A 27607-nucleotide genomic window follows, 5' to 3' on the forward strand; every position below is an offset into this window, starting at 1 on the left:
TAACCTTCCATTTTTGTCCTCAGTTGCACTTGGCACAGGTAGCAATCCAGAGATCACCACCCTGGCGGTCCTTTTTTTTAGCTTCTGTCCCAGCTCGCTGTAATCCTTTTTTAGTACCTCCTCCCTCTTTTTATCTATCTCATTGGTACCCAATGAGGCATATACCAAGACATCAGGCTGCTCACAGTCTCCTTTCAGAATACTCTGGACCCGATTTGAGATATTCCTGTACCCTTGCACCAGGGAGGCAGCACGCCATGTGGGTATACCTATCTGGCTCACAGAATCTCTTGTCTGTACCTCTGACAATGGAGACCCAATGACCACTGCATTCCTTCTCACCTTTTATCACCTTGATCCTGAATGTTGAATGTGTATGTTCATGTAATTTCCCCGTCTCTGTCGGTTTCTCCGTCCTAATTAGAAGTGTAGAGGCTTGCCTAACATATCAACCCTGTTGTCCTGTTTCCATCCCCGAAATAAATGTGTGCTTTGTACCTCCGCTTTGGTCTGGTTCTTAATCTGTGGGACCCACACGAATGTGACAACAATGGAGGAGGGGAAGCAAAGTATGTCAAAATGTGTTATTGCCTATGAACAGAGGCAATAGAATATTAAATTTATGTTATGACAGAGTATAAGATATTTTGAAGACGCTACATGGAAGAAATTCTTCAAACAATTAAACACAAATATGGAGAGGCAAGTGGGACCTTCTTCTGTTTTCTCCCGCTTAGATCGTTCTTATGAGAAAGATAGGGACCAACATTGACGCCACCTAAAATTAGTGAAATGGAACAAAGAGTTGGATGGGAAATACACCCAAAGTTATCAATGAAATGTATGATGCTCTCCAGAGAGAAAATCCAAAACTAGGATAGCAGAGGTCAGGAGAAAGATGGGAGTCGGGCTTGGATGTGACGATTTCAGAAAGAAGCTGTTCAGAGTGGTGTGAAGATTGAAATATACAAATTCAAGAAGAAATAGGGTCAGGATTGTGTCAAGAGTGTTACAAATATGATTAATGCCAGATATAAAAATAAAAATCTCCACATCAATTCTGCCATACTACATATAAATTAAATGGACTATCTCCAATTATTCCGAGAAATGTTTTCAATGTAATCAGGTGATTGAGACTTTTCTTTCCTTTCGGTTTGGACCTGTGTAAAAGTGGAAGGATTTCAGTCTATTATTAGGACAAATTATGAAGATTAAAATACAAAAGGATGTGAGAATATTTGAGCTTGGTCAGAGATATGAAGCAGATACAAAACTGAAGTTGAATAAATATCAAAAACATTTTCTGAGTCCAGCCATAACAGCAGTGAAGAAATGTGCAGCATGAACGTGGAGAGCAGAGAGTTGTGTAACGAGAGATGGGACATTGAAATGAAAACTGTGGCACCATGCAACCATATAACCATTTACAGAGCAGAAACAGGCCATGTCAGCCTTTTGAGACCGCACCGGTTCACTAGAACAACTCCACTAGCTCAATCCTCCTGATTTCCGCCAATATCCCTCCAACCCCCTCACCTCCATGTACACATCCAACCTTCTCTTAAATGACAGAAGGGACCCTGCCGCAACTATCTCATTCGGAAGATCATTCCATTCTGCCTCCACTCTCTGAGTGAAGAAGCATCCTCTAAAATTTCTCCAGAAGTTTTGCCTCCTTACCATTAACTCATGGCCTCTTGTTCCAACCTTCCCTTCCCTCACGGGAAAGTGTCTGTCTATGTCTCGTCTATCTATTCCTTTCATAATTTTAAATAGCTATATTGTCCCCTCTCATTCGTCTACGTCCCAATGAATAAAGTCCCAGTCTCCTTAATCTCTCCCTGTAATCCAGATGCTGTAAGCCAGGCAACATTCTCACAACAGCCTCACAAAGATAAGCGTATACAGAGCCGTTGTCATAACCACACTCCTGTTCGGCTCCGAATCATGGGTCCTCTACCGGCACCACCTACGGCTCCTAGAACGCTTCCACCAGCGTTGTCTCCGCTCCATCCTCAACATCCATTGGAGCGCTTACACCCCTAACGTCGAAGTACTCGAGATGGCAGAGGTCGACAGCATCGAGTCCACGCTGCTGAAGATCCAGCTGCGCTGGATGGGTCACGTCTCCAGAATGGAGGACCATCGCCTTCCCAAGATCGTGTTATATGGCGAGTTCTCCACTGGCCACCGTGACAGAGGTGCACCAAAGAAAAGGTACAAGGACTGCCTAAAGAAATCTCTTGGTGCCTGCCACATTGACCACCGCCAGTGGGCTGATAACGCCTCAAACCGTGCATCTTGGCGCCTCACAGTTTGGCGGGCAGCAACCTCCTTTGAAGAAGACCGCAGAGCCCACCTCACTGACAAAAGGCAAAGGAGGAAAAACCCAACACCCAACCCCAACCAACCAATTTTCCCTTGCAACCGCTGCAATCGTGTCTGCCTGTCCCGCATCGGACTTGTCAGCCACAAACGAGCCTGCAGCTGACGTGGACTTTTTACCCCCTCCATAAATCTTCGTCCGCGAAGCCAAGCCAAAGAAGAAAGAAGCCAGGCAACATTCTTATAAATCTCTGCACATTCTCCACCTTATCTATATTCTTCCTATAATTTGGAGACCAGAACGGAACACAATTCTCCAAACATGGCCTCACCAATTCCTTAAACAGCTGCACTCTAGCCTATGCTATGATTTATGAAGGCCAGCATGTCATTTGCCTTCTTAACCACCCTGTCTACCTGGGAACCCACCTTCAGTGAACTCTGTACCATAACTCCAAGATCCCTCTGTTCCTCTTCATTCCTCTACCCCCTCCCTTTAACTGCATATGTTCTATTTTTTATTTTTTTTTCCGGAATGCAGCACCTCACACTTGTCAACATTAAATTCCATCTGCCATCTTTTCCAAACAAGAAAATCTACCTCACTGTCCACCTCTCCCCCTATTTTCGTATCGTCTGCATATTTGCTTACCCAGTTAACCACACCCTCCTCTAAATCATTAATATTAATGATAAACAACAAGGGACCCAGCATCGATCCCTGAGGCACTCCACTTGTCACAGGCTTCCAACATGACATATAGTTGTCCACCATGACTTGCTGCTGTCTATTTCCCAGCCACTTCTGAACCCATCCCACTATCTATTAATCCCTAATGACTGAACCTTCCTAAATAACCTTACATGCAGCACCTTATCAAAAGCCTTACTAAAATTCAAATAGATCTCATCAACCACCCGACCTTCATCCACTTTTCTTGTCAACTCTTCAAAAAAATTCAACAAGATTCATCAAACATGACTTTTCTTTCAAAAACCCATGCTGGGTGCCCCTGATCTATCCCTGCCTATACAGATATTTGTACATACTATCTCGAAGTATACCATCCATAATCTTCCCCACTCGGAAGTCAAACTTACTGGCCGATAATTACTTGGACTCCACCTACTGCCTTTTTTGAACAATAGAACTATATTTGCAACCCTCCAATCCCACGGCACCACACCCTCCTCCAGTGATCTTTGAAAAATTGCTGTCAGTGCCCCCGCTATTTGTTCCCTGACCTCCCTTAAAGTCCTGGGAAAAATCCCATCAGCACCAGGAGACTTATCCAGCTTAATTGACCCAAGAAGCTCCAAACCTCTCACTTTACTAATCCTTATCCTTTCCATAACTAACCCCTTTGCCTCTCTTATCTTGTATTGCCCAATGTCCGTTTCCCTCGTGAATACAGACGAGAACAAATTGTTCAATATTTCTCCATCTCATACGGTTCCTGACATAGTTTCCGGTCCCATCATCCAGTCGACCTATTCTATGTTTAACCCTCCGTTTACTGTTCACATATCTGAACAAACCCTGAGGATTCACCTTCGCCTTATTAGCTATGGACACCTCATCCCTTCTTTTTCCCTTTCTAATTTCCCTCTTCAAGTTCTTAAGAGTATGTCAAAATGATCACTGGATCCGAAGTTCTCCCTAACGCTCACCTCTGTCACCTGCCCCATTGCATTCCCAAACAACAGATCAAACGCTGCTCCCACTCTAGTTAGCATCTCAACATATTGCTGCAAAAAGCAATCCTGAACACAATGCATAAATACTAAGCCATCCTGCCCTTTCACTGACTGCATTTCCCAATCAATATTTGGAAAATTGAAATCCCCAACCAACACCACCCTATTTCACCTGCATATCCCACCTATTTCCTTGCACATTTGCTCTCCTCGTTTCCTTTCCCCATTTGGAGGCTTATAATATACCCCCATAATAATAACCTCACCCTTCTTATTTTTCTGCCTCTCTTGACGAGCCCTCCAGTCTATCTTGCCTCAGCACTGCTGTAATATCCTCCCTGACACGTAATGCCACACCTCCCCCTCTTAATCCACCAACTCTGTCACATCTGAAGCAGCAAAATCGTGGAACATTCAACTGCCAGTCACAACCTTCTTTCAACCATGTCTCGCTAATGGCCACACATCATAATGCCACATGTCAATCCACACTAATCCTCGCATTAAAATAAATACAACTCAGGGATCTCCTACATCCTACCTTCTGCATATCCTCCTATCTACCATTCTCACAATTTTCACTGCAGTATCTGTTTACTACTTCCTGCTTTTCCTCGCTCAAATTATCTAAACTTGTCTCTTTCCTTATCCTACTAACCCTCACCCTACCGTCCTGCCTAACTTGAAACCCTGTCCCCAACCATACTAGTTTAAACTCCTCCTGACAGCCCTAGCAAATGCTCCCACCAGGAGACTGGTCCCTCTAAGATTAAGATGTCACCCATCATTATGGTATAGGTCCCAGCTTCCCCAAAAAAGGTCCCAGTTGTCCAAGAATTGAAACCCAGTCTCTGACTCCACCCCTTGAGCCACATGTTTAACCTCCACCTAATCCTAGGTGCTCGCTGGAAGTGCTAGCTGCCTGATGTTCCTCTCGGAATAAGTGAAACAGGAAGGACCACTGTGCTAGCCTGAAAGAACGATATTATCATCTGGAGAACCTGATGGGCCAAGTTTTATCAGCGACACATTGAGCTGACTAATGGTGTTAGATCAGTTGTGAAAATCCTGGAACAACAAATCTCTCTCTGCAAACCCCATGGAACTTTCCTGAGTGGCAAAGCCTGATCACTGGATCCAAAGTTCTCCCTAACGCTCACCTCTGTCACCTGCCCCATTGCATTCCCAAACAACAGATCAAACGCTGCTCCCACTCTAGTTAGCATCTCAACATATTGCTGCAAAAAGCAATCCTGAACACAATGCATAAATACTAAGCCATCCTGCCCTTTTATTGACTGCATTTCCCAATCAATATTTGGAAAATTGAAATCCCCAACCAACACCACCCTATTTCACCTGCATATCCCACCTATTTCCTTGCACATTTGCTCTCCTAGTTCCCTTTCCCCATTTGGAGGCCTTTAATAATCCCCATAATAATAACCTCACCCTTCTTATTTTTCAGCTCTACCCATACTGCTTCTCTTGATGAGCCCTCCAGTCTATCTTGCCTCAGCACTGCTGTAATATCCTCCTTGACATGTAATGCCACACCTCCCCCTCTTAATCCACCAACTCTGTCACATCTAAAGCAGCGAAATCCTGGAACATTCAACTGCCAGTCACAACCTACTTTCAACCATATCTCGCTAATGGCCACACATCATAATGCCACATGTCAATCCACACCTTTAGCTCATCCAGCTTCCTTACTACGCTCCTCACATTAAAATAAATACAACTCAGGGATCTCCAACATCCTACCTTCTGCATATCCTCCTCTATACCATTCTCACAATTTTCACTGCAGTATCTGTTTACTACTTCCTGCTTTTCCTCCCTCAAATTATCTAAACTTTTCTCTTTCCTTATCCTACTCACCCTCACCCTACCATCCTGCCAAACTTGAAACCCTGTCCCCAACCATACTAGTTTAAACCCCTCCTGACAGCCCTAGCAAATGCCCCCGCCAGGAGTCTGGTCCCTCTGAGATTAAGATGTCACCCATCATTATGGTATAGGTCCCAGCTTCCCCAAAAAAGGTCCCAGTTGTCCAAGAATTGAAACCCAGTCTCTGACTCCACCCCTTGAGCCACATGTTTAACCTCCACCTAATCCTAGGTGCTCGCTGGAAGTGCTAGCTGCCTGATGTTACTCTCGGAATAAGTGAAACAGGAAGGACCACAGTGCTAGCCTGAAAGAAAGAAGTTATCATCTGGAGAACCCTGATGGGCCAAGTTTTATCAGCGACACATTGAGGTAACTAATGGTGGTAGCTCAGTTGTGAAAATCCTGGAACAACAAACCTCTCTCTGCAAACCCTACAGAACTTTCCTAAGTGGCAAAGCCTGGTGAACTTTATACATGTTCAATTCTGTGCACAGTATTAGAATTGCCTCCAACCAATGAACTTAGAAGAATGAGAAATGAGATTGAACTGTGAACCAAATAACTTTTCTTAAATTTACACACACATCATGCACGTGCACTTAGACTTAGAAGGGGATTAAGGTTAGTTAAGTTAATAGAGATAAGTTAAAGTTTGATTCTGTTTTCATTTTAAAAGATAAATAAAACAACTTATTTTTAAATAACGACTCGTCCTGGTGAATGTCTATTGCTGCTGGGTTTTGGGATCCTTTGGGCTCATAACACCATAGTCTGGTGATGTACATGGACCTCCTTCCCACTCCATCCATTTTGGACCCCCACATGAAGAGGGAAACTGCTCTGGTAATAGCCAGGGCAGAGGTGTGTGGGATGGGCCACGCCTGCATCACACGCAGCAGTACCGAGAGCACCTTGCACCTGATGACCAGGTTCTTCCCCATTACTGAGAGGGAATGTCATTCCCACAGACCCAGTTTCTGGTGGACTTTTACAATCGGCTCTGACCATTTTTTTGTTGCATGCCTCGGCCTCTCCAAGCCAGTTCCCTGACACCTTCAGGTAGTCAGATCTGACTGTGAAGAGGACAGCGGACTGATTTACCAAAGTGCATTCCTCGCTTTTGTTCCAGTTTACCCTGGAACATAGATTTGTATACTTCCTGGTCCAGCCACTTACAGACTTGTGTACAACTCAGCCGGTCTCCCAGAACTGGGGGGTCTCTGTGCTGCTCCCTGTCTCCTGGAGCTGGGGGTCTCTGCACTGTCCCCTTCTTGGAGATCTGGGGGTCTCTACACTGCTCAGTGTCTCCTGATATTGTTGTTTTATTCTCCACCAGTCCCACAGCACAACCCTGACCCCTGGACGGAATGTAGAGGTACAGAGGGATCAGTGAAAATATGGGTAGTTTTTCCAGGGTGGGGTCCATCCAGGAGCATGATAACAGCAGGGAATCCGTGGAAGGGGATGGAGGACATTCGATGGTGCACCAGCAGGACGCTGCTGAGGGTGCAGATTCCCTCAGGCTCTCAAGGGTAGAAGGCGCAGGTTATTCCAATGGTTTAGGTGAGGCCAGGGTCCAAATTAGAGCTGGCGCAGGTCATCAAGGGTCGACATAACAGGTGCCTGGAACTGTCATGAGGATACTAAGGGCTGGTAGAGGTAGGTAGGAGGGGATAGTTGTGTACCGACGAGGGATTGATGAGTGAGGGGCCACATGGATGGGACTTCGAGACAAGGGGCCTCTGATTGTCCAGGGATGGGGCCTGTAAATAGACCCGCAGACATCCAGCACACAGCATCTTTGACCCACTACCATCAGGAAGGAGATATGGAGGAACAAAATCAGGCTGCCAGACAGGGAAATAACTTCTTCCAACAGGCCATGAAATTGACAATGCAATGCGAGTTGAATGGGTCCGTGGAATGAAAAGGATGAGAGGGATATGGACTGTTTGCAAGCAGCTTGGCCATCAGAAAAGAAGGGCCAAAAGGATGGTTTCGGAGTTGTCTATCTTGTCCACACTTTTGAGTTGAATCCTTAAATAATTCATGACAGGCAGGACTATCATTTTAGATGGAGATTTAAGATTGACACATGCAGCCCGGGAACAGGCCCTTTCAGCCTCTGAGCCACAACCACTCAATTACACCAATGACCTACAAACCCCGTTTTAAATGGTGGAAGGACCAGGAGCAACTGGTGGAAATGCACGCAGACACAGGAAGAATGTACAACTCCCCAGAGACAGTGTCAAATTTGAACCCGGCTCGCTGGCCCCTTATCAGCGTTTTTCTAACTGTGGCACTAACCTCGCCACTCTCAATTATTCCCAGGGTTCTTCCTCCTACTTTCCATGAGCTGTGATTGCTTCCAATTCCAGTGCCCTTGTTTCCCTGAGACTCTGACCCCTGCCCAGTGACTCTGTCCCTAATGCCTCTCCCTGGCCAGATGATCACCAGTCTCTCCTGGCTCTCACCCAAATTTTCTTACCCAATTCCACCACCTACAACCACCTCGTCATGGCCCACCCACTCGCCCACAGGGCCAAGGGTAGCAAGGTGGGGGAAGGTCCAGCCTGTAGTCACAAAGCTTGTCGAAGGACAAGTGAGAGCAGGAGTCGTGGGGCAAGGGGTGAAGGGCAGTGTGTACTGTAGCAGCCAGCTACACAGGGTCACAGCCTCCAGGGTGGGGGGAGAGAGAGAACTGGCTCAGATGGGACAGATGTCCCGGTGCCAAGGGTCAGGGAATTCCCCAGCTCGGTGAAGGTCTGGGACACTGCCACCGGCAAGGAGACTGGACCACTGCCCTCCCCACATCTCCACCATCTGGGGATCCCAGGAGCAGCTCAGGTTCCAAGGCCTGTCAGTGGGGGAAGGGGGAGGTTCGGGAATTGGGGTGGGGTAGTTCTGAATGGTGATCGAGAGGATCGGTCCAGTGGGAGGACAGACATGACACACATGAGGGCTGGGGCTTCAGGACAGATCCCGTGGGGAGGCAGGAGTTTTGGGGTCCAGCCGGTGGGGGACAATGGCTTTGGAAATGGACCTGGTGGGGGTCAGGGGCTTTGGGGAGAGACCAGTGGGTTTGTGGGAGGACCTGTCGGGCAAAAGAATTAGTGACAGACCAAGTTGGGAATGGCATTGGGGATTGGAGATGGGATGTTGATGGACCCGGCGGGGATGCATTTGGCAATGGATCCGGTGGGGGATGGTATTGGGATGGATCAGGTGGGGGATGGTATTGGGGTTGGACCCAGTGGGGGACAAGATTGGGGATGGACCCAGCGGGGGGTGGGATTGGGGATGGACTCGGAGGGAGACGGGATTTTGGATGGACCCGGCGTGCACAGAATTGGGGATGGACCCGGCGGGGGACGGTATTGGGGACAGATTCAGCGGGGGACGGTTTTGGGGATGGACCCAGCAGGGGACGGGATTGTGGATGGACCCGGCAGGGGATGATATTGAGGATGGACCTGGCGGGGTCAGTTTTGGAGATAGACATGCTGGGGGATGGACCCGGCAGGGGACTGCCCATTGACTCCGTCTTCAATGCCTCACACCGGCCGGATGATCACCGTTCTCTTTCCCAGGTCTCACCCAAACTTTCTTACCCCAATTCCACCACCTACAAACCCTTGTCATGTCCCACCCACTCACCCACAGGGCCAAGGGTAACTAGGAGGGGGAAGCTCCTGGCTGTGGGCACACAGCTCGTTGAAGGACAAGTGGGAGCAGGAGTCCTGGGGAAGAGGTGAAGGGCAGTGTGTACTGTAGCAGCTAGCTGAACTGGGCCACATTCTCCAGGATGGTGGGTGGGGGAGAGAGAGAGAGAGAAGGCTGGCTCAGATGGGATAGATATCTGTGTGCCAAGGGTCAGGGGATTCCCTAGTTTTGTGAAGGTATGGGACACTGTCAACGGGAAGGAGATGGACCACTGCCCTCCCCACATCTCTACTGTCTAGGGGTCCTAGGAGCAGCTCAGATACCAAGGCCTGTGGGTGGGGGAAGGGGAAGGTTAAAGAACTTTGGTGGGGTAGTTGTGATGGGTAATCGATTGGAGAGGGTCCCAGTGAGGGAACTGGTCTGGTGGGAGGACAGACCTGGATACAGGCGAATTGGCGTGGGGGACGGGGACAGGGACTTTTGGCTGGTCATGTTGTGGGACAGGGGCTTGTTGAAAGCCCTGGTGGGAGACAGGAGCTCTGGAGACGGTCCAAGCAATGGGTGGAGCATTGGGGATGGGCCCAGTGGGGAATAGGGGCTTTGTTGACAGGCCTGACAGTATTTTGGGGATGATCTCAGCAGGGGGAGGGGTTTGGGGACAGGCCTGGTGGGAGATGAGGGCTTTGGGGAAGGGCCAGGTGGGTGACAGGGGACAGTATTAGGGAAGGACCCAGAGGACAAAACCACCCCTGGAGCTCTGGTTCACCTCCGGTCACTCACCTTGGCCCACGGACGTGCTTTGATCTGCGGGAAGCTGAATTCGTTGCAGTTTAGGTTCATCTCCCAGATCTGCTCCCTGGATGAGCTCCGCAACACCTGTTGGGACAGAAACCACCTTCACTACTGGCTCAGGGTGGGGGGAGCAGGAGGGTGACAAGGGGAGGGAATGCAGTGTATGTGTACCAGGTCATGGACAAGGGACGAGCCCTAGAACTGGGGTGGTGGTGAAGGCTGAAACCTTAGGGGTATTTAAGAGGCTCTGAGTCATGTGGATGAAAGAAAAATGGAGGGTTATGAGGGAGGAAGGGGTTAGTTACTTTTATTTTGGTATGAATACATCGGTCGGCACAACATCGCGGGCTGAAGTGCTTGTACTGTGCTCTCATGTTCTATGTTAAACGTGTCCTGTCAGTCTTTCAGCAAGCGGATATGTCGGGGAGGGACCGCTGCCGACTGGCACATTCCAGGCTGCAGGGGTACATGCTGAGGGATGCACGGAGGCTTGGCGTAGCCAGCACGAAGGCACTAAGGGGATGGATCATAATCCTTCCATAACCGTGCACTGAGAGGCTGAGAGCAAGGGGAACTCCTCCAACAGCAGAGGGGGGCAGTAACCACACGGTATCAAAGTGGTGGCAATGAAGGTAAACAGAGACGTATGCAGCAATGTGTAGTGAAGGGAATATCTGGATACAACAGGAGGAGGAGAAAAGACGGAACGGTCTTCCTCTTTGGAAAATATTTGTAAATAAAGTCAAGTTTGCGGGGTTGGGGGAGGGGAAGAGAAAAGCCCTACTCAGTCAACTTTGCTTCATGAGATACATTCTCCGATCCAGGAAATCTATTCTGCACCCGCTCCAGAGTACAAGATCAAATTTATTACCCTTGGATAGCACAAGTACGACCTAATAAAACAGAGTTCTTGGGATAAACATACGCAAACACACAACCAAGCCCTCACACAACAGACAAATGATACATGTGCAGCACGACCAGAAAAATTACTCGATATTGTTGAGTAAATAGCAGAGTGGAGGAGTATTTGTATGAGCAGCTCATCAATCGTTCCACGTTCTCCCTGCCTGGAGGAAGAGGCTGTTCCTGGGCCTGGAGGTACTGGCTCTGAAATTCCTGGATCTCTTTCCCGACGGGAATAGCTGGATGATGCTGTTGGCCGGGTGAAGGGGTCCTCGATGATTTTGTCAATGATCGTAGTGGATCACATTGATATTTGTGATGGTGGGGAGCAGGAGGGTGTCCCCAGTGTTGCTCTAGGCCACTTTACGTCCTGTGGATTGACCTCTGATCATTTTTTAAAAATATTAATTATAAATAAAATCCACAAAGAATTCACACAATTAATAATAACACAAATCAAATATAAATACACTTGTCATAGTTAAAAGAAGGAATAAAGAAATTCCCCCCCCCATTAAACCACCCCATCTGCCCTCCATCCCCTTGCTAAAAGAAAAAGAAGAAAAATGAGGACAAGGGACCCCCAACAGGAGAACCAATTACTTTAACGTTCCTTTTCAAAAACTGAGGCCTTAAGGAGAAAGGGAATGTTAGAGCCACCCTTTCTAAATATGGGGTCCATATTCTTCCACAATATATGGTTGAGGCGGCCTGCTCACCAGGACGAAAGCCAGTACACAAGATGGATGACGAACGCGGTGACTACACAGATCCTGCGGCAACCAATCATCTTCGTCCCAGGTGACATCCCGCACAGTGGGAAGCAATGAGCAATGGCGAGAACACCCACCAATCCGAGGCTGGCTTTGCCGTCTCGAAAGACCTGTCATCACTAGCGGGAGAGTATATAAGCAGAGCTGCCAGTTCAATGAACCAGTCTTCGACTTCGACTTCACGGGTGTGTATCATTCATTCCACACATCATGGTGAGTGTGCTGGATATCGGTGTGAAGGAAGAGACTTTCACCATTGACCACCTCAAACCAGCACATCTGGACATTAGCAAATTCACCCCCCACGACCCAGATATAGGCGACCGAAAGCAGCGAACAGCGCTGGTTCTAGGGAGGTGGGGCATCATGCTAACTGGGATGCCACCCTGTACACAAGATGGCCGACGAATGTGGCAACTGTTCAGAGTCCACGGGGACCAACAACTTTCATACCAGGGGACAACGCGCACGGCAGGAATCAACAAAGAAGGGAACACCGAACAATTGGAGGCCGGCATGGATGTGACATCACTCCAGTCGATAGCAGCAGGGAGAGAATAGAAGCAGAGCTGCGAGTGTAATAAAGGAGTCTTTGACTTTGATTTTTTTGGGCGTGTGTCCGCCTTTACACCCATCACAGTAGCGCACACGCTCCAAGTTCACATCGAATGGTCTTGCTCATCTTACATCGGGAGTCACGTGTACAGTTTCCTTACCTGAAGCATGAGAAGTGCACAAAAATCGTCAGATTTGTTTCTGGGGTGTTTTAAGCAGGTGATAGAAGGAAAGTTTGAATGTGGATCTCTTGGTCGTTGGTAAAAAGGGAGATGACCTTACAACATTATGAGAGGACACAGCAGCACGGATCAAGAGAGGATAATGCAAAGGAGCCGAACACCAAGTGTCACAATTTCCCAATAACCGATCAGCTGCTTAGACTTTAAGATATGTCTTCAATGAAAATGTAATATCCTTGGAATTCTCTCCGCTTTTGAAGGTGCATTTGAAATTGGGATCCATGGACTTGTGATGAGTTTATTGCCGTACCCACTCGTAGAGGGATCATATGCATTGAACTTAGATGTAGATACTTTGAAAAAAGTAGCAGACATTAAATTGGAAGCGGTAATAAATATGAAGGAAAGATTGAGAATAAATAGTCTCCCTTGCAGTTGGGGTACAATGTATTGCTTGAGATCAGAGGAATCCTGGAGCCAAGACAAAGTGATCCTGTGTTTCCCAAGGATTTGATTGTTGTTGGATTAGTAAAAAGTGGAAGGGCCGAAGGGTCTTCTGATCCTTCGACTGCTTGATTTGTCTTCTGATGCTGATTGGGTTCACCTGTGTATTCGCTCGCTCGCTCGCTGATTGGTTGCTTCAGTTACGCGAGGCAACGGGTTGATTCGGTGAGGCCGCTATTTGATTAGACCCTGAAGTCGGGTTGGATTGATGGGCGGGTTCGCGGGTTGATTGGCTCTTGATGTGAGGAGGCGGGACATTTGCGGCAGCGTCGTCTGCTCCGGGTCCGTCGTGTCGCCTCGGGAGCGAATGGGAGTAAGTTGGCGGATGCGCCGGAACCTTCCACAGCCGCGCGGTCCAGGGTAAGCGGGCGACCCGCAGCCCACCGGGCCCCACCCGGGAGCGGCCGGTACCGGCGGGGTGTTTGGGTGGAGCCGAGGCGTCGGTGCAAGGCCTGATGCCGCCGACAGGGCGAGGCTGGAGGCCGCGGGGTTACTTGCAGCGGGAAGGGGCGGGGTCAGGTGATTGGCAAGTCTTGTTTGCGCATGCGTGGTGAGTTCGCGCATATGTTGCAGATACGCATGTGCCGATTGAGGGCGACGAAACGAACCCTTTGCGCTAGCGGCAACTGACGACTGGCGCATGCGCACAGAAATTAAGATGGCTGCCCCCAGCTAATGGACCTTGAGTCACAAAGTCAATCCTGTGACTGTTCTCGTTTGTCAAATCATTTGATTTTAAAAATAGGCTCTAAGACTTCAGGTCTCCTCGCTCGGGGGCAATACCCCGACTTGCGACCATCGTGGACCCACCCTCCCCCCCGACTCGACCTTTGTGGGACCTTTGGACTAAACTCCTTTAATTAAAATAATAACTATTTATAAACTCCTACAAGACTTCAGGGCTCCTCGCACGGGGGCAAAACGCCGACTTGCGACCATTGTGGGGTCTGATTGATCCTTTGGACTACACTATGGTCGCAGGTCGGGGAGGACCTGTCGGGGTCATTGGGTCGCTGAGGAAGGGATGGAAAACCAATCCATTTTTTGCTTCCCAATGCTCATAGAATGTGTCTGATTCCATCCGTTTTTCCTGTTGTTGTATCACATTCTTCATAAAGTTAGATGTTATTTTTTTAAAGTTGTGTTACTTGAACAATAATGCTCCAATCCTTCTGATCCTGATGTACCATGTGTTTAAAATGTAATGTTTCTCAGTTACTTGATCGAATGCCTTAAAAATATAGGGACTTTGGTGTTAAAAATACAGTGTAAAGATTTCACCAATCCTTTTGAATTTATGATCTCTGAGATTTCTGGTCATGTTTTCTATTTAGGTTGGTGTATCTTGCAGACCTGTTTGGTTGCAGCAAGTAAGAAGTTTTCCATTTGTAGCATCCGCTGCGGCAGCGCTACCAAATAAAGAGACATCCAACCAAGGTGAGTGTAAAACAAAGACTGGCTTTTCTGGTTTAAATTCCCCACATGTGCTCACTGGCCCACCCACTTCTGGTGACGTACCCCTGATTTCCAGCATCACTCTCCAGCTGGCTGGCCGCTACGCGGAAGTGAAGGGCATCTCAGCCCGCACATGGTGCAAGGCCCAGGCTCCTGCTCAGTGGTAAAGGGGACTCTGTGCCATCTTGGACTGTCCAAGTGTTTCAGTGATTTGGCCTTTTTTGCTTGCCCAGTTGCCTGGTGCGCTACAATCTCAGCGTTGATAAGGGGGAAATTCTTTCAATGTTTTATTCACTTTTATTACAGAATTCTTCCTAGTTTATCTGTGTAACATTGAAAATTATGGGTTTTCATGAACAGGGATCATGATTTTACTCATAATTTGGTGAGCCAATGGATAGGACAGTTTTTGCTAATGCCCCATGGGAAGCAAAATAAAAATGAAGTGACAAAATTAGGAAGGTTTGTTGACCCTTCTTTTTAAGCAGTATGTCAGGATGATTTTCATCTTGCTTGCTGAATTAAAATGTGGTTTGTCAGTTCTTAATGGCAGCTGCCATTATTGGCATTGCAAGGAGAGATGGGAAATGGGTCAGGTCCTTGGTGTTCCCAGTAATGCAACGTAGAAAGATGTCACGGGGCTGAATGTGGTTTAGGGAGGGAGAGGGTATTAATTTTTAGGAAAAGTATGTGGCCAGCCACCTATCAATATTTTTTTATCAAATAGAAATTCCTGCTGGTAGAAGCCATTTCCTACTTTGAACAGGCCCAATGTCATTATCCAAGCAGATATTGTTAAGAGCCCAAAGGATCCCAAAACCCAGCAGCAAGACAAGTGGTTTTTAAAAGAGAAGTTATTTTTAATCAAATTTAATCATGAAAATAGAATTAAACTTTAACCTAACTCTATACTTAACAAACCCAAATTAACCCCTTTATAATTCTAAGTGCACATATTTGTAATGTGTTTAAATTTAAGAAAAGTGATTTGGATCACAGTTCAATCTTACTTCTCTTTCTTCCAAGTTCTCTGGATGCAGGCAATTCTGCTGTGCACAGAATGGAATGTGTATAAATTTCAACAGGATTTGGTGCTCGAAAGGTAAATGTTTACCGCTCAGGATAGTTCTTGTAGGGTTTTTAGAGAGATGTGTTGTTCCAGGATTTCCACAACTGAGGTACCACCATTAGTCACCTCAATGTCTCACTGATGAACTTTGCCCCGTTAGGGTTTTCCAGATGGTAACTTATTTCTGCAAGCTACTATAGAGTTCCATTCCTCTTATTCCAAACAACAGGAGTTCTTTCTTCTGCTTAACCTAGTGTTAGATAAACAAAACCTAGGAGTGACTTTCCTGTAAGCAGCCTGCAGAAAGGTACTTGTAGCCATCCTGGCTCCATTTCCAAACAATGGTCATTCATTTTATGACATCAGTTCGATTAACACCTACTTGTGAATGTGCATAACATTCTCCAGAGACCTTCAATATTTCTTCAGTCATTCAAATAAGATGTTTTAAAATGTATGTGTGTGTATGTATGTAACCTACTCTTCTTTTTTTTCTTCTTTGGCTTGGCTTCGCGGACGAAGATTAATGGAGGGGGTAAAAAGTCCACGTCAGCTGCAGGCTCGTTTGTGGCTGACAAGTCCAATGCGGGACAGGCAGACACGGTTGCAGCAGTTGCAGGGGAAAATTGGTTGGTTGGGGTTGGGTGTTGGGTTTTTCCTCCTTTGCCTACTCTAAATCTTACCAAAATCCCAAATATTACCAAATTCTCCAAATATATTTATCCATTACAATATCACGTAAGGAGCATTTAAGAGACTCTTAGACAGGCTTATATGGGTGAATGAAAAACAGGGTTGTAGCGGATGCACAGCGCAGTATTACAAACCACCACCATCAGTTCACAGACTTACCTGACACGTCGCGGGCTAACAGTGCTGGGTACCAAAGTGCAGTGAGTGGATCAGATGAAGCCCCTGCCGAAAGGCATGGGGCACTAATGGCTCGTAGCTTTAACTTGCTGGTCCTGTGGACCGGAAGGTGTTCACTAATATTCTCATTGACAGGCAGGGAATAAAAGGTCTGTGTATGTCTGCAATAAACCAGTCTTGAGTTGACTACCTTTGTATGTGTTTGCCTTTGTTTAGTAGCATCTACCGCAGTAGCCGCTACAGGGTATTATTTTTTTGTTAGAAATATCAAGATCAACACATCGTGGGTCAAAAGGCTTGTACCGTGCCGTAATATTCTGTTATTTCTGTTATTGCTTGACTTTGAATATCTGTTGTAAGTACTGTGAGACTTCAATAATGTAGCAAATGTGCACAGCAACATTGCAGTCAGGAGTTTGTATCTCCTGGTTGACGAGCTTTTCTCTTTTTTACACAATGCTTTCTAGATCTCGTCAGTAAGAAAAGAAATATTGTGCATGTTGAATATGTCATTATGTCTAAAATTAACACTGGAAAAGAGTCAGTAACACCAAGGTAAATAGCACCCTTTAGTGGCTGGTCCAGTTTCCTGACGGGCACAAGTTATCACTTGGTGGCGACAGTGATGTGAAAATGTGGGTAAATTATTTTGTATATGATTTATACATGTTAAAATTAGCTGTTGTTTGTTCCAATTTCAGGTAGGTGTGGTTGCAAAGTGGGTAAGGATAGAAAATACTTGGGGATAAAAAACTGGGGCTTGCATTTGATGGTGTGAAAGTCAAAATGGAAACTCAGAATAAGGCTCATCTGATTTAGCAAGCCACTGGCTCTTATACTTCCACCAGAAGAGAATCTAGAATTGAATTTTGAGTCATTTACGGTGGGTAACTTCAAAGTCTGTTGATAGTAAGACTAAATTAAGAGCCCTTTTGTCCCTGGCTGTGCTGAAAGATTGTTTTGTTTATTAACTAAATCTTTCTGAAAGGGAGAATAGTGTGAAGCGGCTTTCCAACTCGTTGGTGATGAATCTTGCAGTAAGATCTTTCAAATAATTATAGATTCCTAATTCCTCCCAGTCCTCGGGCATTTTCTCCTGCAATCTACATCAGTTACCACCATCCAGGGATTCTCATGAAGGGTAAGTTTCAAATTCACCTCTTCCAACCATGTCCGCTCCCTCTGTGGCAAGAAACCCAATCCAGAGTAAATGACAGATTGGCTGAGCGCCTCCACTTGGATCACAATGGCCATCTTGGCTCATGGCCACAAGATGTTTTAAGTTCCATTCCATTCCCACACTGACCTTTGTCTTCTGCCTCCTCCATTGTCTGGGTGAGGTCAAATACAAAGGAACCATCTCTTATTGAATTTGTGAATCGATGGTATGAATATGGAATTGTCCAAGTTCATGTAACCAGCCCACACCCCCCCAGGTTTTCTCTCTGTCCTGTTGATCCACCCAGTTCCCCTCATATTTTCCCTTCCAAACCAGATGACTTATAAATGTGGGCAGAGAAATGGTAGATGGAGTTTAATCTGGACAAGTGTCTTGCACTTTGAGAAGAGTTGTAGTCGTGTTGCAATGAGGGATCTTGGGGTGCAAGCGCGAGCTCCTTGAAAGTGGCAACAAAAGTGTAGGGTGTTAAAAAAAGTATTCTTCATTGAGCAGGGCATGAAGTATAAACGTGGTTAGACCACATTTCAAGTGTTTTCTGCATTTCTAGTTGCTGCATGACAAAAAGAGTTTATCGGGGGTTGCTTGGGATAGAGCATTGGTTCTGGGGAGAGGTTGGACAAATTTGGATAGTTTTCTCTGGAACATTGGAAGCTGAGTGATGACCTGGTTGAAATTTATCCAATTATTGTAGTCCTGGAGAAGGTAGATTTCTTCTTCCCCCTCCCCTGTGGGAGATGTAAAAATACTACGATGCCTATATTGAACTGAGAGGGGAAAAGGAGAGAAGTGAGGCAGGTTTTTGCACAGTGCGGTGGGGGTCTGGCCCACGCTGCCAGGATAGTGGTGAAATCACCACGATTTAAGAGGTATTTGGTTGGGCACATGAACAAGAGGGAATAATGGGTGATGTGTATGGACCATGTGCTGACAGATTGGATTATGCTCTGTTGGGTGATGATTCATCTCTTTTCAAGGATTGTTGCCGATGGGCAATAAACTTTTCACAAAGGTCTATCTCCAATGAATGTATTTAGAACATTTCCATGAGTTAATTCCCTGTAGAAACACCAGTTTATCATTCAAGCTGTGTAGCTACAGCAATAATGCAACATTTGAAGGCCATCATTACTGAATCCATTTTAATCAGCCTTCACCTTGTACAATGTTCAGTTGAGACAAGAAAATCAAAATGCAACTTTTAACCTCAAGGAAAGATGAGTAATCCTCTGTACCACAGAATTATTGCTGAAAAAATATTTGGAAAATTTTGTGAATTCAGCTTCCAAACAGTTGATGAAGAGGAGCCACAACAACATTTTTAAAAATTAAACCCAGAACATTTATTAGAAGATGTTTATCACAATAAACATGTTCAGGTTCAGTCATGATCGATTCTAGAATGGCATGTGGCAATAATAAAAGGAATGCAGGATAAATATATTCCAAGGAAAAAGAAATTAATGATTTGAATTGTGGTTTAAATGGTTTTGTGGCCAAATTTGCGGAGGTCATCAAGATAGGGGACAGAGTCGGAAATGTAGAAACCGTAAAGTTGCAGAAGGATATTGACAGATTAGGAAACTGGGCAAAATGATGGCAGATGAGATTTAACACCGAGAAATGTACAGTTGTACATTTTGGCAGTGGAAATAAACAGGAAACATACTATTTGGATGGGATGAAAATTCAGACCTTGGATGTGCAAATGGACCTGGGTGTCCTTGTGCAAGGAAAACTAAAAGTTAATGACCAGGTGAAATTGGTAATGAAGAAAGCGAATGCTATGTTGGCATTCATTTCAAGATGAATAGTGTACAAGGGAAAAGAGATGTTAATGAGGCTCTATGGGGCACTGGTGAGACCTCCTTTTGAGTACTGGGTGCAGTTTTGGGCCCCCTATCTGAGAAAGGATGTGATGTTGTTGGAGAGGGTTCAGAGGAGAATGATCAGGATGATTCCCAGAATACAAAATATAATGTACGAGGAGTGTTTGACAGCTCTTGGATTGTATTCATTGGGGTATCGGAAATTAAAAAAGAAAGCTCATGGAGACATTTTGTATTTTGAAAGGTTTAGTTAGGGTGGATGCGGGTAAGATGTTTCCCTTGGTGGGTGAGTCGAGGACAAGAAAATTAGAGGTTATCCATCCAAAACAGAGATTGGGAAGAACTTCTTTCGCCAGAGTGTCATGGAGCTGTGGAACTTATTGCCTCATACAGCAGTGGATGCCAGATCACTGGGAGTATTTAAACAAGAAATAGACAAGTATCTCGTTAGTGAGGGCATGAAGGGATATGCGGAAAAGGCTGGAAATTGGAAGGAGTGTAGAGTAGCTCAGTGTGTATTTACAGAGCAGATTCGATGGGCCTGGTGGCCTGGTTCTGTTCTTTTGTCTTGGGATCTTGTTCTCATTTGAGAAAGATTATCGAAGGCAACTGAGAAAAATGGAAACAATTTGAGGCAATTGTTGGAGTAGGTTATTTGTTTGCCATCTCTATGTAAAATTCTAAAATTATCTGTCACTTTGGATCAGTGCTGGTCCCTCCAATCCCTGAGGAACATAGTCTTTCTAATATGTCATGTGTTCTTTCAGCTACAAATGATTCTCTTTTTCAAACATGGCCACAGGTTACTCGTGCTTCATTTCTGTCTTACAATCTTTTTGGGTGGTTTTTCAGTTGTAAATGTGGAAAATTCCATTTTGGGAGTGGATTTCTTGTCACGTTTTTCCGTGATGTATTTGAAAAAACGTTGTTGTGTGGACTGCAGCTCTTGAATGCAACTGAGCTGCATTTGTTGTCCTTCCAATGCCATCTGCTGCCTGACAAGCCTTCAACCTGATTCCTGCCCTTTCTAAGCCTTGCGCAAGTGTTTTCCTCGCCTCGTGACCCCATCGTAACGGTGTACAGACATGCAATAAGCCACCATATAAAGGCAGGGTCTGAGACGCAGGTCGTAATGCCCCCAGATTATCTTAAAATCGCAAGATTGGATTGGCAAGAGTTGGGTGTCGTCCACAGATCTGACAGCTGCTGGGCTTCACGGTTGCATATGGTTCTGAAAAAAACTAGGGATTGGCGGCCTTGCAGAGATGATCGTCCCCTGAACAATTCCACCGTGCCTGACTGATACAATATTCCAAATTGACAAGACTTCTCAGCCAACCTCCACGGCAAATATGCATTTGCTAAAATAGATCTAGTACATGCTTACTATTAGATTCCATTTGAGTCTTCGGATGTCACGAAGACAGCAGTGATGGTCCCGTTCGGCATGTTCGTGTTTCTGAGAATACCATTCGGTCTATGGAATGCAGCTCAGACATTCCAGTGGTTCATGGACCACGAACTCACTGGCCTTGGGTTTTTTTTGGTGCTTGTGTTGATCGAGGAGATTCTGGTTGTAAGTGTGGATGAAGAGAAGCACAAGAGCCACCTTATCTCATTGTTTCCGAGGCTTGAGGAATGTGGCATCGTGATCAATCCCAGGAAAGTGTTTCTGGAGCTTCTGATCTTGTATTTTTGGGACCTAGAGTTATGCAACATGGTATTTTGCCTAATGAATGGAAAGTGCATGAAATTTGAGAATTTCCTCCCTCCGTTACGTTTGGCCAGTTGTGATGGATTTTAGGTATGAGGAATTTTTATCGCTGTTCCCTGGTGAATGCCACAGCATCTCTATTACCTCTTGCTGAACCACTCAAAGGATCTGATGTCTGCTTCAAAAAGACCTTAACTTTGTGTATGCTTTCCATGATGTGAACACTTTTCTTGCAAATGTCACTAAGCTTGTACATCAAATGCCTAAGGCCTTGCTCTCTTACAACAGATGCATCTGTCAGTTCTGTGGGAGCAGTGTTCGAACAGCTAGTCTGTGGGCAATTGGAACCTTTGATGTTTTTTTTCAGCCAAGCGGTCACCGGTTCAAGCAAAGTATAGTACATTTGGGCAAGAACTCTTAGCTATCTATCTCGCAGTGAAACATTTCTGTTTTAAAAAATATATATTTATAGTTTTGTATACAGTTCAATATAATAATAGAATCGTATCCAAATGATACGTTCAATGATCAAAATAGAATAAAAAAATAAATGTTGTTCTGTACATAAAAGTGAGAAGAGAAAAAAAGTATAAAAGAAAAAAATACAGATCTAGGTGCAAAGCTCCTGTGATTACTATTCCCTCCCAAAAGGAAAGGCAGGATATTAATAAAATAGTAGAATTAAACCAACATGATAAGGTTCAACCATTAAGATGAAAGAAAAGTGGTGGTGGGGTGGAGAAGTGAATACATTAGATATCCAAACCCATATCTAAATATGGTTTCCATATTTTGAAGTAGGTATCATACCCAGTTCTAATATTATAAGTCACCTTTGCTAAGGAAATACAATTTTGCATTTCCCCACAATCAATTTTAAGATGGGATTCAGATCTAAAACATGAATTTGAAAAATTAGGAATAAATTAATTGATGTGCCATTAAATATAATTGATGAATAAGTTATTATTAACTAATCTATCAAAAACATTAAGTACTGTCCCAACAAATGTCAGACCAGCAAAAAGGGTCAATTTCAGTTCCCAAATCCAATTCCCATCTTTCTTATGATTTATTCAAGTCTGGATTTGGAGATTCCTCTTGAAGTAGAAAATACAATTTGGAAATGTTTCTTTGTAATTCCCTCATGGATCCCAATTTCCAATCCAATATTTCAGCTTTTTTATTGGAAGGTCATCCTTTGACCATTTGTATAGACCACCAGCCTCTTATGCATACTGTATCTCTACTTGCCAAGGGAGATTCAGCACTTGCACTTCATCCTTCAATTTTCATCGGACACACGTGACATCTGAGAGAAAGCGAATTGGTACCCAATCCAGGTGCGAGATTACATACAACTACTGACATCAATTTCAATGCCATGGCTCATGTACGGTGCACTGATCCCGATTTCATCCGGTGTAACCAGATCAACTCTGGTCTCCATCTTCAAGATGTGACCCTGGATGAATTGGCTGAAATGTTGGTCTGACTTTTTTCCCCCAACAGGAAGGACTAGGCTATTTGTGTGGGCAGCTATGAGGCAGGAGATTTTCCCTTCACAATCTATCGATTCCTGGTGGAACAGCATCAATCAAACTGGTTAAGGAACATCTTACCTGGGTTCATTTAAAACAGAATGTTGGATTATGGGCAAGGACTTGCTTGCTGGGTCAATGCCCTAAAGTCTCCAGGCACATGAAATTCAAGCTAGGGGATTTTGTTGTTTTGGATTCCCATTTCCAGCACGTGCACCTTGTGGCTTGAAAGGTCCACTTCTGCCATCTCGGCAATGTACTTTTCTGCTCACGTGTGAGGACAGGACTACCAGGTGGAAGGATGAAATTCCTATCATCGGCATCTCTGCAGAGACAATTGATGGGACTTTTGTGGATCATTGGATTCCATCATTTGGTGTTCTTGGCACTATTACAACAGATCGAGGGTCTCAGTTCGAGTCAGCATTGGTCCGAGCTCTCACTGATCCTCTGGGCACTACCTGAATTATGGCTAAGCATTTCAGGGCCAACAGCTTCTTTGAGCATTTTCCTTGACGATCAAAAGCACCATTGACATCAGGTGGCAAATCATCGACATGGAGCGAACGTTTGCCCATGGTTCTCCTTTGTGTGACTACAGCTCTTAGGGCAGATCATGGATGTTTAGTGGTAGAGCTAGTCTATGACTGTATGCTGACCTTGCCAGGTGAGTTTGTGAATCTGAGTCCAGACACAGTGCTCATGAACAGGTCAGTTATCTTGATTTTCTTGGAAAAATGAGATTACTCTGATGTTCTCCTATGTGGCAGCATCATCTGCAGTGGATGTGCCAAATGATTTACAACACTGTACTCGTGTGTTTCTTTGGCATGATGTTGTTCGTAAACCACTTTAGCCCATTTACGTTGGTTCTTTCCAGGTCTTATGGCACCATCCATAGTGTTTTGAGATTGACAGGAATGGAAAAGGTAACACTGTTGCCATCAACAGGTTGAAGCCAGTGTATTTTGAATGTCCATGTTCTGCATTAGGGCCAGAGGACCAGTGCGCCAGAGGACCAGTGCGCCAGAGGACCAGTGCGCCAGAGGACCAGTGCGCCAGAGGACCAGTGCGCCAGAGGACCAGTGCGCCAGAGGACCAGTGCGCCAGAGGACCAGTGCGCCAGAGGACCAGTGCGCCAGAGGACCGTTTGTACCCCTGCATCTCCTGTCTTGCAGTATCATACGCGATCAGGCTGAACTGTCAACCATCCAGACCGTTACCCTGGGGACAGTTCCATTCAGTCACCTCCTTGCATGGAGCGGAGGCTGGAGGTGGGGGCTGTCACGGTGATGTATCTGCCTGCTTTGGGAACGGTGCCAGTTGCCGCTGATGATGTCATTGGATCGTCGCACTGGAGGAATAGCCCACGTGCGCAGGTGCGTTAAGCGTCAGTATATGGGTGATGGATCTCGGACGCAGGAGGAGTTGAGAGAGAGGGTCAGGATCACCGTGTGGTACTGAGCTAAGGAGAAGGTCAAAGGGGTTTGGCTGGGTGATGTTTGGGGAGTTGAAGAATGCAATGTTGTGTCTGAGGAGGATAAAGAAGGTCGACTCCATTGTCTTCTGGAGGAAACGAGTGAGGGTACTCTTTAATTGTTTGTAAACGATGTTATATCAGTGCCGTTACCAATCTAACCCTTCCCTACCTCACACTCATTACTCTCTATTATATTTCCATCCATGCATCTTCGTCTTTTGAATGTCCTCATTGTACTAGCCCCCACCTCCACCCCAGCAATGCATCCCAGACCCTCACTTCTCTGTAATTTTTTAAAACTTGTTTAGACGATCAAATCAAAAGATGAATGAAGTTCTACTGCTTCATCTCGTGATCTCATCATCATTTCTTTGCAAATTATGGGCAAATTGAGAGAAAAATGTTTGTCTTAAATAGACACTATGAAGGAGAGGGGGAAGGGTGAATCCCTTATTATATCTGCTGGTCAAATACTGCGAGCTGCATTGTTACACCTCTTAACAACACATGTTGAAGAATACTGCGGAATGGTAATGATCTAAAATACCCAAACGGGAGAAATAAATTGAGATGAATGCCTTTGGAATGAACTTTGGAAGGCATCATTGGGTTTTCGTGACTTGCTCATGAACCAGAATTTCTCTCACTTGGGTTCTGGCTCCTGAGCCTATTCTCTTGCTTCCATTTCAATGAAGTGGCTACTTTCCCTTCCTGGCTCCCATGCAAGCTCGCTGTGGCTTCTTTTGTACTGACTGTCATTATGTTGTTGCAAAGTACTGTCCATCCATCTTTTCTCAAAATCTGTACTAATCCGTATCAATTCACGAAGTATTGATGCTCTCCATTTATTGACTTCCTTGATTTGAGTTTCTTCCTGTCCAACATGGTTCAACAGTGGATGGCAGAATCGCAACTCTGTTGCGCTGCCAGTGATAGGGATGGGGTTCAAATACTACTCTCTCTGTGAGGAGTTTTTATGTTCTCCATGTGTGTTTGTAGGTTTTCCCTAGGGTGGGGGAGGGGGGTCCAGATTTTTCCCACTGTTCAAAAAGCATGAGCGTGTTGAAGGTGAATTGGGAGGCACAGGTTTGTGGGCCTAAAGGGTCTGTTACTGTGCTGTAACTAATCTTGAAGTATCACATTGACTCTGATATGTCACTAATGTAAATCTTGGTAGTAATGGTGTGTATGATTCAGCTTTGTCTTGATCTCTGCGGCTATTGGCCTCGCCTCTCATGTGGAACCCTATAACTTGGGTGTTTTGGAATTACCTCGTTGTGAGGAGTATATCTGAATGAATAGCTTCACTAATTACTCACCATGTTCATGTTTAAAGTCCATCTATCCTTGTCTTCCCAGTCTGGACTGGAAAATTGTAAATGTTACTCCACTCTTTAAGAAGGAAGAGAGTCGAAAGACTGTAAATTTTAGACCAATCTTCACATTTAAAAGATCACGTAATTTGTTATCTTTTCCAAATAAATACAAGCTTTCATTTTGCCAACTATTCATATTTAAATCCACATAATTTTTCCAAGTAATCCCAATACATTCAATTAGAGATTTATCCATTCTTAAACCCATTGTTAAAGTTGTAATATACCCCATTTTAAAAAAAGCAGTGGATCTAACATTAAAGTAGTCTCCAATAATTCCGTCTTAAACTCTTTAATTTTTATCCTAAAAGACTTACTTTATCACACAACCAGACAGAATTGAAAAAAAAAAGTACCAATTTGAGTCCCACAATTAAAACATAAATCCGAATGACTAAATCCATATCTTTTTAACTTTTCAGGCATTTAATACAACTGATGTAGAAAATTGTAGTTCACCAAATTTAGTCACACTATCTTCACACAGAGTAGTCCATCCTTCTTGGGATAATTCTAAGGATAAATCTTTCTCTCATTTAGGCTTCGATTTATCTAAATCCAGTTTAGCTATTTTTTCTTGCAACAAAGAATACATTTCTGAAATAAATCCCTTTCTGCCCTATTTACAATTAAATTTTTAAATTTAGTTAACTTAGGCATGTTCAATTCCCGCCCAAAACTCTTCACTACTGGAGCATGTACTTGAAAATATGCAAGCAAAGAATTTAACAATACCTCAATTTTTTCCTGAAGCCTAACATAGGAAAAAAATATCCCATCTTCAAAACAATCTGCTAACACTTGAACACCTTTCATCTGGCAAATCTTTAAACACTGAGATTATTCATTGAGAGGGAGATGTATTTATCCTGATATGATGGAATTTGTAATGAAACCTTATCTCCAGTTCCTATTGCCAGATTTCTTTTATACCAAGTATCACATAAATGTCATAATACTGGCACATTATTATAATGCAAAAGACGAGGAGTCCATCAAAATATACACTGATGTATAATAAAATGTGAAATCTGTGATAATAACATTTTAGCCCAGTGTGGAGGTTAATTAACATTGAACATCCTATTAATAAATTTTAACTGATAATTAACTAATAATTTAATGAATAATTCTGAAAATGAGGCCATTGTCGTCCCTAATGCATATTGCCATGTTAAGTTTTGCAACAATACTCTAGCCAATGTACCTTTCTATAAAAATATTCTGATTGCTGCATAACTCTTTAAAAATATGTTTGGAAGCGAAGATGGAATTGATTGAAAAAGGTATTGAATATAAGGAAAATTATTCTTTTTAATACAATTCACATGTGCCATTCATGTCAAAGGAAGGTTTTTCCATTTGATTAAATCAGCTTTAATTTTATCAATAGAGAAACATAGTTCAACTTACACAAATGTTGATAATCCACATCAACCATTACCTCTAAATATTTACGTTTCATTTTTCATCTAAGCTGTGTAATCTGTTTACAAGCAGGATAATCTTCCTCTGTAATTGGTAATATCTTCCTCTTATCCCGATTAACCTTATAACCAGACATTTCTCCATATTGTACCAAACAGGTTTGCAGATGTCATAACGATTACTGAGGATTTGTTAAATATATTGGTACAAAGGAACCTTATATTCTCTTCCTTTATTTTAATCCCACTAATTTTATCATTTTGTCTTATAGCTTGGGCTAGCGGTTCTATCACCAATGGTGACAAAGGACAACCTTGCCCAGTGAAGCGTGTTAAATTAAACGTATCTGAAATTTGTCCATTTGTCACCAT

General features: G+C 44.5%; 1 protein-coding gene and 1 long non-coding RNA gene across 5 annotated transcripts in view; one reads left to right on the forward strand and one right to left on the reverse strand.

The window, feature by feature from the left end:
- LOC138745753 (uncharacterized) overlaps positions 1 to 12914 on the reverse strand; it is a 34243-nt gene extending 21329 nt beyond the window's left edge. Inside the window, exons 1-2 of the long non-coding RNA XR_011346482.1 lie at positions 12773 to 12914; positions 10366 to 10461 (exon numbers count right to left, since the gene is read on the reverse strand). This is a non-coding gene — a long non-coding RNA (uncharacterized lncRNA). The remainder of the gene's footprint in view (positions 1 to 10365; positions 10462 to 12772) is intronic.
- Positions 12915 to 13559: 645 nt separating this feature from the next.
- The window catches only part of LOC138745756 (uncharacterized), a 404057-nt gene continuing 390009 nt past the window's right edge, over positions 13560 to 27607 (forward strand). For 2 of the 4 annotated variants that reach the window (XR_011346485.1, XR_011346484.1), the window contains exon 1: positions 15775 to 15854. The gene's annotated coding sequence lies outside the window, so the exon portion shown is untranslated. Of the gene's footprint in view, positions 13611 to 14631; positions 14735 to 15774; positions 15855 to 27607 lie in introns of those variants that run through there. The other 2 variants (XR_011346487.1, XR_011346488.1) reach the window with 2 other exon arrangements.

This window comes from Narcine bancroftii, chromosome 11 (assembly GCF_036971445.1).
Source record: "Narcine bancroftii isolate sNarBan1 chromosome 11, sNarBan1.hap1, whole genome shotgun sequence".
NCBI classification, from domain to species: Eukaryota; Metazoa; Chordata; class Chondrichthyes; order Torpediniformes; family Narcinidae; genus Narcine; species Narcine bancroftii.